The following is a 12,629-nucleotide window of genomic DNA, read 5'->3' on the forward strand; positions in this document are numbered from 1 at the left end:
TTGTTTAACAAGATGTTTCCAGTCTTAGAGGAAAGAGCTAAGAGAGAGTTTTAAAGAGAGAAATAATTTATGAAGTAAATTCTTAAAGGTTGCAAAAACCATCAGCAAAAGCGGAATCCAAGTGCGTGCTCCATCAGAGTTTGATAGAACCATTTAGGGGTAAAGTGTAGTGTATGAATCGGACCAGTACTCCTCAATGTGCAGTTCATATACCAGCAACATCAGCAATATGTGGTCCACTGAATTAGAATCTCTATGAGTAGAACCCAGAAATCCACCTTATAACAAGATCTCAGTAATTTCTATGTGTTTAAAAATTTTCATAACGTCATGAGTGATAGTTCACAGAGGTGTAAAAAGCCTTTTTTAAACAAGAAGTTTAAATGTACCATTGTAGTCATATGTAATTAAGGAACTAGATAGAGCACAAGGAAAGTGGATAGGTATCTGGTAAGATGACTTTCTTGTTTCAGGCTTTCCCTGAGGGAGGTAAATGTGAAATCACAGTTTTCCTTTTCACATAATACAAACTGCCACTTGCTCTATCAGTTGTATTTAGTAGTTCCAATTTCTATATTACGTATTTATATAATGTATGGGATATATGTATGCAACCTGATAAGAGAAAATAGCTATCTTAAACAGCTAGCATTTCAAAATATTTCCTTTTATTAATTTTTTTTCATGTTATTAATTTTAGAGAGAGGGGCAGAAGGAGAGAGACAGAATCCCAATCAGGCTCCATAATCAGCACAGAGCCCAATATGGGACTTGATCCCATGACCTCGGGATCATGACCTGAGCCGAAATCAAGAGTCAGATTCTCAACCAACTGAGCCACACAGACGCCCCTCAAAATATTTCTACAAGCCATATGGTTGAACAAAACTTTAAAAATTTAGATTACAATCAACATAATGAGAAGTGTCTTGTTATGAAATATACCAAATTCATATAATATGTCATATGGATATGAAATAATATTTATTGACCGGTTTCCCACTGGATTGGACTCTCTATGCAATGACAACTCATTCTCAGGAAGGGTAGCACGTCAAAGAAGATTAGATTTACTGGCCCTTTATTAGCCTTTATATAACTTCCTGAGATGCTCACTATCTAATTACTGTGCTATCCAATGAAATTGATTTTATTATTTATTTATTTATTTTGCAAGAGAAATAAGAGAGAGGGACAGGGCAACAGGGGAAGGGCACTGAGCCACCCAGCCTCCCTGACAATCTCTCTTTTTAATTAGATGTTTAGTTGTTTCTTAATTGTTTGGTCCAACCATATTTAATGCAATTATACATGTGGTTGAATTTAATTTTATCATCTTCCAGTTTGTTTTCCATTTGTTTTATTTATTTTCTCCTTTGCAGCCTTGTTTTGTTTCATCAAATTCTTATTTTCAGCATTCTTTTTATGTACTCTATTATTTTTTAGCTGTATCTCTGTGGGTTTTTTTACTTGTTTTTAAGTAAATGCTGTAGAAATTGCAATACAACGCTTAAATTTCTCAATATGCCTTGAATTAATATATCACTTTTGTATAATGAATAAATCTTACAACATTATAATTCCATTTATAGTTTCCTCCATTATTTGTGCTATAGTCTTAATATAGTTTACTTCCAAATACTTTATAAACTCCACAGCATATGTTCATAATTTTATTTAAAAACATTGTCACCCTCTATAAAACAATGTTTGTATTAAAGGAGATATACAATTGAAAACGATTGAATTTCTAACAAAAATGATAATGGGAAACCAATATATCAGAGTCTGTAGAATATATTAAAAGCATTGATAAGAGAAATTTGATATGACTATACATTTGTGTAAGTAAAAAATAAATGGAACTGAATATAAATGCATTAAGATCCCAGCCCAAAAACCTAGAAAAGGAACAACAAAGTAAACCAGAAGAAGGTGTAAAAAAGAAAATAACAAAAGGGAAAACTAAAGTGACAGCAAATAGAAAAAGACTAGACTTTGTAATAAGTAAATCAAAATTCTGGTGTTTGAAAAATATTATTAAATACATATGTCAATGCCTAACTTGCTTAATTTTTAAAACCATATTACTAAAGCACTAACTTACAAAGTAAGAAATAAGCAAGAAGGGCAAATAACCACTGACGTAGAAGAAAAAAATATATATTTTTAGATCTTAAGAAGCTGTTTTGAAGACCTCTATGTACATATACATGGACACCACACTGGAAGGGATAATATCTTAGTAAAATACAGACTAAGGCAATTACCCATTAGGGATAGAAAACCTAAATAACTACTATCTATGGATGACAGAACTACAGATGTTTCAAAGGCAATTTCTACCAAATCTCTAAGGATCAAATAGTTCTGATATTCTATAGCAGTCTCTGGTTTTGTGCCACACAACTAGGGTAGTTCAGTAGAGAGTGAGTGGAGGATTTCTAACAAATAATAATAATGCAATACACACGTTCAAATATACAAGAACACAGAGGTATACATATATGTGTAATGAGTCGAATATTGGTTCTAAAATAAATATGTCCATGGTCTAAACCCTGGTACCTGTCTTACCGTCTTATTTGACAATAGGTTCTTTGCAGATGTAGTTCAATTGAGTGGATGCTAAGCACAATGATATGTGTCCTTAAAAGACACAGATTAAAGACATAGAAACACCCAGATAAAAATAAAAGAAAAGATGGAAGGGCAGCCAGAGTCAAGGAACGCCAGGGATTGCCAGCAGCCACCAGAAGACATAGAATGATGCTCCCTGAGAGCTTCCAGAAGGAGCCAGCCTTGCTAACAACTTGATTTTGGAAATCTTGCCTCCAGAACAACTATGAAAGAATAAAATTCTGTGGTTTTAAGCCACCCAGTTTGTAATGATTTGTTATGGCAGCCCTAGGAAATTAGTACAGATTTTGGCACTGAGAGGCAGGGTGCTGCTGTAATAAAATCCTGCAAATGTAGAATTGGCTTTGAAATTGGGGAATGGTGGAAAATGGAAGAATGTTGAGGGGAATGGCTGAAAAAGCCTAGGTTACCTTAGACAGATAGTTAGCAGAGACTTGAACACTTAATAATACTTGTAATAGTGAAGGCTCAGAAGAAAATAAAGAATATGAGACAGAAAGCTTCCATTTTCTTAGAGAATAAATATATTGTCATGATCACAATGCTGGTAGAAATGTAAATATTAAAGATTATTCTGTTGAGATCTTGGAAGGAAGGAAGGAATGTGTTATTGGGAACATGAGGAAAGGTGATCCTTGTTAAAAATGTCAGGAGCCAGGCTGAATTGTGCTTGGGTGTTGGGCGTAAAGTTGAACTTGTCAGAGAAAAACTCGGATTTTAGCTGAGGACATTTCCAAGAAAAGTATTTAAGATGCAGCCTGGTTTCTCCTTCCTGCTTATAGGAAAATGTGAGAAGGAAAAGAAAGATTGAGGAAAGATCCATTAAGCAAAAGGAACCACGACTTGATTTTGTAAATTTTCAGCCCATTCAGACTGATAAAGAAGCTAAAACTTGGAAGCCCATTGTTGGAAAGATACTGTGGAGGGAAGGTCAAGAGTGTGGCTAGAACGAAAGCCTTTGTGGAAGACATTAGGTGTGTGTCATGAATCTAATCAATCCTGGTAGAAAACAGGAAAAGATGGGATTTCCCAGGAACGCTCTTGTATGATGGTGCCAAACACTTGACATTAAAAAAAAAAATCTGCAAGTGTTCTGAGGGCCTTATACCACAAAAACACTAAGGGACAGAGATGGGATGAAATATACTAAGACTGTCAAATTCCAGAGGCAGCAAATGGAATGATGGAGCTATAAACATTTGCTGCCTATCAAAGAAAAGGAAAACTAATTCTAAGGGTAGAGCTTCAGAAAAAAGGCAGAGGCCAGAGAGGTGAGGCTAGAGGCTAGAGACAGGACCAAGCAAGCCTCCATGGGCTCAGTCAGCAGAGCATCAAGCCACAGAGAATTATTCTCAGGCTTTGAAAGGTACAAAACTTCGACCTGCTGGGCACCAATGACACCATTATTCCTTTTATTCCTGCCCTTGTGGAATGGAAATATCTATCCCAAGCCTGTGTTAACCTTAAAATAAACCTGCCAGTTATTTCACCAGCAAAAAATGGGTTTATTCAGGAACAACAGAGGATTCCAATCTGGGACAAGCAACCCATGCCAAAACCACAGACAATTCTGCAGAACAAAGGAGAGGAGTCCTCTTTTGTAGAGGAAGGATGAGAGTTGGGAGGGGTTATTATAAACAAAAAATCCATTGGTCTAAACTGGGAGCTGGAAGTGTCATGGTTTTTCATTGGCTAAGCTATGACTATCTCTCATTGGCTGGGCTGTTGCCAGGAAGAAGAGAAAGCCCTTCTTCCTCCTGCTGAGATAGTTACGTAGTAGGGATTTGCAAGGTGGGTCTCTTCCTGTTGGGTCTGCAATTGACAACAAGTAGCAGAGAATTAGAACTCCCACTACCAGTCTCCCTTTAGACTCCATTTTAAATTATTATTATTTTTTAATTACTAATTTCACACTTGTCACACTATTTTATTTTGAAAGTAGATAACTCACTTTCTATTCTCATAGGTCTGCAAATGGGGAGGAATTTGCCCTAGGATGAATCATACATACAGTCTCACCCACCTGATATCTGATAAATGACTTAAAAGATGAGATTTGAGATTTTACAAGCTAATGATAAATAAGATTTAGGATTTAGTGCCAATTGATTGACATATTTGGTAATGTTGACATGGGATGCATGAATTATGGAAATAGGGCGCATATGATTTCTCAGGTGCCAGACAGCACACTCTAGTGGATTTAATAGTGGCTCAAAAAGATGTGTCCAAGTCCTAAACTCTATACCTGAGAATGTAACTTTACTTAGAAATAGGGTCCTCACAGGTATGACTAAGCTACAGACCTCAAGATCTGATCACCCTATAATTAGGGTGAGCTCTAAATCCAATGTTGTGTCAATCTGAATCAATTGAGACACAGACACACACAAAGGAAGAGACTATGCAAAAATGGTGGCAGATATTGGAAGGAAACACAAACCTAAGCCTGCCAAAGTTCACCAGCAACCACTAGAAGGCATGAAATATATTCTCGCAGAACCTCCAGGAGGAACTAACTCTGCCAATGACTTGATTTTTGTTGTTGTTGTTTTTTACTTCTGGCCTCCAGAAGTGTGAGAGATTAAATTTATGTCGCTTCGAGCCACCCAGTCTGTGGTGATTTGTTATCTCTAGGAAACAAGCAATATGCACACAGATACATAGATATAAAAATACTCGTGAACATATGCATGGATATATGTGGATGCTGATGAAGGATATGGAAAAGTTCTTTGCACTGTTTGCATTGGTTTTGTAGGCCTGAAATTATTTCAAAATGAAAAGGTTAAAGATAAAAATACATGAATTTGTGTTTTAGTATTTGGGGGGTAAATAGCCAGTAGTGCAATTACTGGATCAGAGCATCGTTCTGTTTCTAACTTTAAGAGGAATCTCCAAACTGTTTTCCACATTGGCTGCATCAGCTTGCACTCCCACCAATAGTGCTTGAGGATTCCTTTTTTGCCACATCCCTGCCAACACTTATTGTTTCTTGTGGTTTTTAGCCATTCTGATAGGTGTGAGGTGATATCTCATTATAGTTTTGATTTGCATTTCCCTGATGGTGAGTGATGTTGAGCATCTTTTCATGTGTCTGTTAAACATGCACCCCTACGTCTCTAGCAGCATTATTTACAATAACAAACTTGTAGATACAGCCAAAGTGTCCATTGATAGATCAGTGGATAAAGAAGATGTGATATATATATGCAATGAGATATTATTCAGCCATAAAAATGAATGAAATCTTGCTATTTACAATGATATGGATGGAGCTAAAGAGTATTATGCTAACTGAAATAAGCCCATCAGAGAAAGACATATGGAAAGACATTCCACTCACATTTGGAATTTAGGAAACAAAAACAGGGGGATAAAAGCAGGGGGAAAAGAGAGCGAGAGAGACAGAGAGACGAGAGGCAAACCAAGAAATAGCTCTTAACTATAGAGAACAAATTGATGGTTAGCAGAAAGGAGGTAGGTCTGGGGATGGGTGATATTGGTGATGGGGATAAAGGAGTGCACAACAAGGTTGTGATGAGCATTGGGTGGTGTATGACATTATTGAATCACTGTATTGTAACTATACTGGACTTCAAAATTAAATTAAAAATAAATAAATAAAAGGTCAATTGGCATTTTACATAAATTTTTGAGAAAGAATACTCTTATATGCACATGTTTTCTATTCCCACCATTCTTCACTTCCTTCTTTAAATCGATTTTTCAATATGATATTATTGTTCTTCAGTTCGACAAATTTCAATTTCATATAGTACATGATAATTGGTGACAAATCCCATTTCATTCATCTAAAAATATCTCCATATTACTTCCTTTCAGTCTCAAAGATGTTTTGCCTGGGTTTAGAGTATTTTTTCTTTCAGCATTTTAAAGCTGTCATTCCATTGTCTTCTGGCTTCAGTTTTTATAAAGAGAAGTTGTATCTTGCCGTATGGTTTCCCTCCAGTATGCAGTGTGTTGTTCCTTACTGTTTTGTTTTGTTTTTAAGATTCCCCCCCCCCTCTTTTTTGGTTTCCATAAATTTGACTTTAATCTATCTAAATGATATTTTCCTTCTAATTATTATTTTGGGGAGTCACTGGGATTCTGGATCTGGATTGATATTTTCCATCATAGTTACCAAAATTGTATCTATTAGTTTTCAAAAAATGTTGTTGCCCCGGCCTCTCTCCTGTCTTTGGGGGGCTCAGATCACACATAATTTAGCCTGTTTGGTGTTGTCTTACAGATCACTGACTCTACTTTTTTCTTTTCAGTTGTTTTTCTCTGTGAACTTCAAGTTGGATATTTCCTAACTGACCAGTTCTTAATCTGCCTATGCATTGATCCTTTCTTCTATAGTGTACAATCTGCTGTCAAGCCTTTCCAATATTTTTATTTCGGATATTTTATATTATTATTTTCTGATTTTTATTCCTTTTTATTTTTTAAGACATTTATTTGAGAGAGACATAGAAGCAGAAGTGAAGGAGGGGAAGAGATAGAGAGGGAGACAGAGAATCCCAAGCAGGCTCTGCACTGTCAGCACAGAGCCCAATGAGGGGCTCAAACTCAGAAAACTGTGAGATCATGACCAGAGCTGAAACCAAGAGTCAGATGCTTAACTGACTGAGCCATCCAGATGTCCCTGATTTGTTAATCCTTTTTAGGGTTTTCATTTCTCTTATAAAATTCTGTATCTCTTCACCCATTCCTTCCTATATTAAACACACACACACACACACACACACACACAATACTTGTTTTAACGTCCTTTACACTAATTCCAATGACTAGGTACTCAGAATTTGCTTCTATTGGCTCCTTTTTTCCCTCTCATTAGAGTTGCATATTCTTGTTTCTTTCTGTTTATTTTATTTTGTATTTTATTCCAGCTATTGTTTAAGGGGACAAAAGTGTAGAATGGGGTATATTTTTAAATTATACTTATTATTTTCACAGAAATCACAAGCCCTCTTCTGTAGCAGCTGGAAGTTGTGATGATGCGCTGATTATTTTGATTCCTCCATGGTTGGCCTGATCTGGAACTGAACCACACTTTCATTTAAATTGAGTACACTGAAAGTCAACTAAATTGTTAAACTCTATGCCAGCATCACCATAGGGCTAAACTTTTGATCTTATAAGGTTTGAGCCAAGAGGGAATTGTTCCAGTGTCAGAGAGTTTTTCTTCAAGTTTGGAGGCGATTTTGCCAGGACCCTAGAATCCCAGCACCTTGAGAATACAAGACATTACATAAATTCTCTTTGATTTACTACTATTTACTTCACTACTGCTTCCTTGGTTACAGTCTAACGGGAGGGTGGCAGAGAAACTGTGGTTAAGCTATTTATTTTTCCATTTGGGGCCCTCCAGATATCAACCCATCCCTCTAGCTTAGGCTGCCACTCAAAGCTTGATTTATGTCTTCTCAGTCCTGCAAATTTTCCAGTCTCCAATCTATGACAGACTCACTTTTCTGCATACCCGATCTATAGAAGATGCCATGGTCCTCTGCTCACATGTGAAGGATTTGTCCCTATCTCTGTTTCATCAACCAAACCTTTCTTGGACCTACTGCTTTTTAATAGTCTCATAGAAGTGTATGATTTTATGTTATCAATTAATCTTTTTTCTCTTTTAGTTAAAAGTGACTGACAATCACTTAATATTTTACTACATTCTAACGAGATGTGAAAATAGTATCCTTAATTTTTAACATAAATGTGATTATTGCAACATAATAAACATTATGTATTCAAGAACAATTTCTCTTGAAGACCCATGTTACTTCTATGTACATGTTAACATCTTCCTCATACTTGTTGGAGTTTACCAAATAATCTGTCATTCAAAGATGGATGTTATATTAATTGAGAGCACTCGTGTCATAGCATTCCATGATTTGTCAAGTATTTTACTAAGATCTTTTAATAAATACATGTTATCGGTGATGATGAAATAAATAATATTTTTTGATGTTATCTCCAAAAGTGATGTAAATCCATGTTGTAGACCAATTATAAATGTTGTTCTCTCCGTTATAGAAACAATGACATTGGTAAATGACATTATTTTTTCTATGAAATAATTTTTAAGGAGTCCATATACTACCAACCCTTTGTATCCTTCATAAGTAATAATGTTAAAATAGCATTTTCTCTATGACTTTTTCATTCTGTAAGCAACTTATAGATGCTATTTGTTAAACGCCATTTGTCACACAAGATGATTTCAATGACCTGTAATAAAAATTTGTCTTTTAAATGGTTATTTTTGAAATGTTTTGACATCTCATTGATTCTTCTTAATACAGTATCATTGCTCAGTTGGATAGAGAAATAACTTCACTTGAATTTTTTTATCAGTGTATTAATAATCCCTCTCACATTTAGTAAGATTAATTTTCCTCCAATATTCCATGGTTTATCAGGGTTATTACTTCTTGCTATTTTTTACATAAAACTGATGCTTTTGTCCTGCTGATCAGTAGACTTTTAAACATTACGAAGATAATATTCAATAGTTTCCCTCTGTATGTCTGAAGCAAAATATGTCTTTTCAAAATTTTTCAGTAAATGTGGGCAAAATATTTACTTAATCTTGACAGTTTCCTTGCTTCAGTAAAAATAATGTTTTGGCATAGTAAGAACTGTGCACAAAGATATAAAAATAAATTCAATTATTTAAAGAAATGTCAATCTTAAAACTTTATGAAAGAAGTTTTCAAAAATATAGTTATATACAGAACAATCACAAATGTGACAACAAAAATGAAGACTGGCACACGTTTCTTGAGTTGGTGGTTCAAATACTTAGTTATTGATGTAATTTTCCAAAGTAGTAAATTCTTGGGAAATTTCCAAGCAAAAACATATTTCTTCAATAACAAATTCATATGCACACCTGGACAATTCATTAAATAATAAATAGTCAAAGTATAATTTATTGATATCTAAAATGGATAATCATGGGCAGTTTGTCACCGGAATGAATGTTCTGTAAGATGTTTTATTATTATGTGGGATGCAGGAAAATTCTTTATCCATCAAATATCATGGGTCACCTAGAACCCCACATCCATACCCATTAAACACCTTTGCACCTTTCAGTCATTGGGACACCTACGAGTTAAGTAATTTTCCAAATTTTATTGTAGAGAACTTAGAGAATCATGACTTAAATAAATTCATAAAAACAGAAATCACAAAAGGTAAATCTTTCAATGTAAAACAAAAGAACTGGAAATGATGAAACAAAGGACATAACGTTAGGTAATGTCTAGGACTCATAGGATGTTGAGATAAACCAGCCCATTTTCCCAACTGTATTTCTACCACAGATATAAGAAAAATCTATATAAAATATTCCCCCATGAAAGCAACTGAACCATGCTGGGTTTTATGAAGGAGCTCTTTAACATTTTTTTTTCTATTTCTTCTGTGCTAATTGGATTCTATTTCCCCTCAAATATATTTTTGGATTTTGTTTGTCTGTTTTTTAGCCTTGACAGAGAATTCGTTATTTTGCCCCTCAGCACACTAAGAACATCTCCAATCACACACATGACTACATATAAAATATAGACTATCGCCAATATTTTTTCCTTCATATGACATTATGCCAGTCTATATGCAAGAGAAAGTATGTTCATGATTTAGGCAATGACCTAATTAGCCAGGCAATAACATTCAAGACCTGATAAACAACAGTTTTAGTCAGAAAAGCAATATTAAAAGAGTTCATGCAAAGCTGGGGTGTTTATGGTTCTTTTTCCACTCCTGGTCATTTCATGCACAGCCTGACTATTCTCAATCATGGTTCTTGCCTTCTTTCACAGAAGAAAGATTATTTGGAAGGGTACTGAAAAAGTTCAGGAAATGCTTATCCCAACACAAATTTTCACCATGAAAAATAACAGAAAGATAAAGCTTTAAAAAAAAGAAAAGAGCACATTGGATTTCAGAAGTCATAAACCCCTGGAGTGCCTGGGTGGCTCAGTTGGTTAAGTGCCAACTTCGGCTAAAGTCATGATCTCATGGTTGGTGGGTTTGAACCCTGGTGTTGGATTCTGTTCTGACAGCTCAGAGCCTGGAGCCTGCGTCACATTCTGTCTCCCTCTCTTTAAGACCCTTCCCCGCTTGTACTCTGTGTGTGTGTCTCTCTCTCAAAAATGGAAAAAATAAAAATAAATAAATAAATAAATAAATAAATGAAAATTAAGAAGTATGTACCCTAATAATTTTTTTAAGAAAGCTTACTGTAAATATTTCCAAAACCACCGGGCTTTACAAAGTATTGTACAATGTCTTATGTACCTGTCCAATTCTGTTCAGTAATTTTCTTTCTGTTGCATTTTCATCTCAGGAAGGTCAACAACCATCTGAATTCCTCTTTAGCTAATGATCTCATTAGCCTACTTTTAACAATGGAAGAAGACACTGTTTTACAGGTTAAGTCAACTGGTTCTCCTTAACTTCTCATAGTTTCAATTATGTTTTAACATCATATTATTGTGAACTTACAGAAGGAATCTGTCAGTCATGAAAAATAAAACATCAGTTGTGGGGCTTACAAAATAAAAAGGGAAATTTTTTCCCAAAACCTTTTTTTGTTTAAAAAAATAATTTAGGGGGGCCTGGGTGGCTCACACTGTTAGGCCTCTGACTTCACCTAGGCCATGATCTTGTGGTTGGTGGGTGCAAGCCCTGCCTGGGGCTCTGTGCTGAGAGCTCAGAGCCTGGAACATGCTTTGGATTCTGTGTCTCCCTCTATCTCTGCCCCTCCCCCACTCATGCTCTGTCTCTCTCTCTCTCTCTCAAAAAATCAATAAACATTAAAAAATAAGTAAATAAAAAAATAAATAAAATAACAATTTAAATGTACAAGATGAAGCACAGCACTTTCCAAAAGCTGAAAATTAAGCCAAAACATGAAATTACTCAATGATTATAGAAGACAGTTCTTATTTGTTGTATGTGTGTGGGGGGGGGGGGGGGGTATCTCTGATTGCTTCAGCATAAGCACCGGTCATTGGCTGCTCTGGCCTTTCCTCCTCTTTTTCTGCCATCCCGCCAAAAGACCCCAGCGGAAAGAGCTTTCACAATTTTGGGTAGAGGAGAGGTGAAAAATTACAGGCATTTGAACAGAGCAGTTGCTTTCAAAAGTGTGTCCTCCAAGATCAAATTGAAGAAGGGTTTGTATCGTCTGCTGCTAGGAAATCCCTGCTCTGGGAGGAGTTTGCTTCTGGCACCTGAAACAGTGTTTACCTTCACGCTCCAAGCCGCACACCTTCAGCAGGTAAGCCCTGGTGAGCTGTGTCCCGCAGCGGTCACACCTAAATGGTCCAATCCCGGAGCGGATGAGTATGTGCTGGTTTAGGTTCTGAACACTGGGGAATCGCACCCCACGAGGGGCGAAAAGGTTCATGTGGACCATGTGGACTTGGTGGTTCCCTACTGATGGCAGAAGAAGGTGGAATTGGTAGGGATACTGAACCTCTGCCAGTCCATCATCATCATCTGCATGAGCATTAGCCCTCCACGCGCTTTGAACTGTGGGTAACCCTTCAGTGACGCCCCATCTACTGAGCCTGCGGGCAGTGCTGCTCCTGCTACCCGCCAGGGGGCGCAGTAGCGGAAGCTGGGAGAGCCTGGGAGGAGGAGCGGGAAAGGGAGAGGCCAGAGGGGAAGCCAACGCAGCTTGCAGCCTCTCCCCTCCCGTGGGAGGCGGGGCTGAGAGGGCGGGGCTGAGAGGACCTCGTCCCCAGTCTCGGTGCTTGGGCCCCGTGGACAGCCTATGGCTGGGGCATGCCAGCCCAGCCTGCACCATGCCTATAAGGTGGGACTGTTCCTAGAATATATTTCCATAGTTTCTCTTTTTTTTTCTTCTTTAATTTTTAAGAAAAAGGCCTTTTATTTAAAATTTATTATAATACATATTAATCAGGGAATTCTCTTTGGGTTATTTGCTATCATTCATT

Source organism: Panthera uncia, chromosome A2 (assembly GCF_023721935.1).
Source record: "Panthera uncia isolate 11264 chromosome A2, Puncia_PCG_1.0, whole genome shotgun sequence".
Taxonomy (NCBI): Eukaryota; Metazoa; Chordata; class Mammalia; order Carnivora; family Felidae; genus Panthera; species Panthera uncia.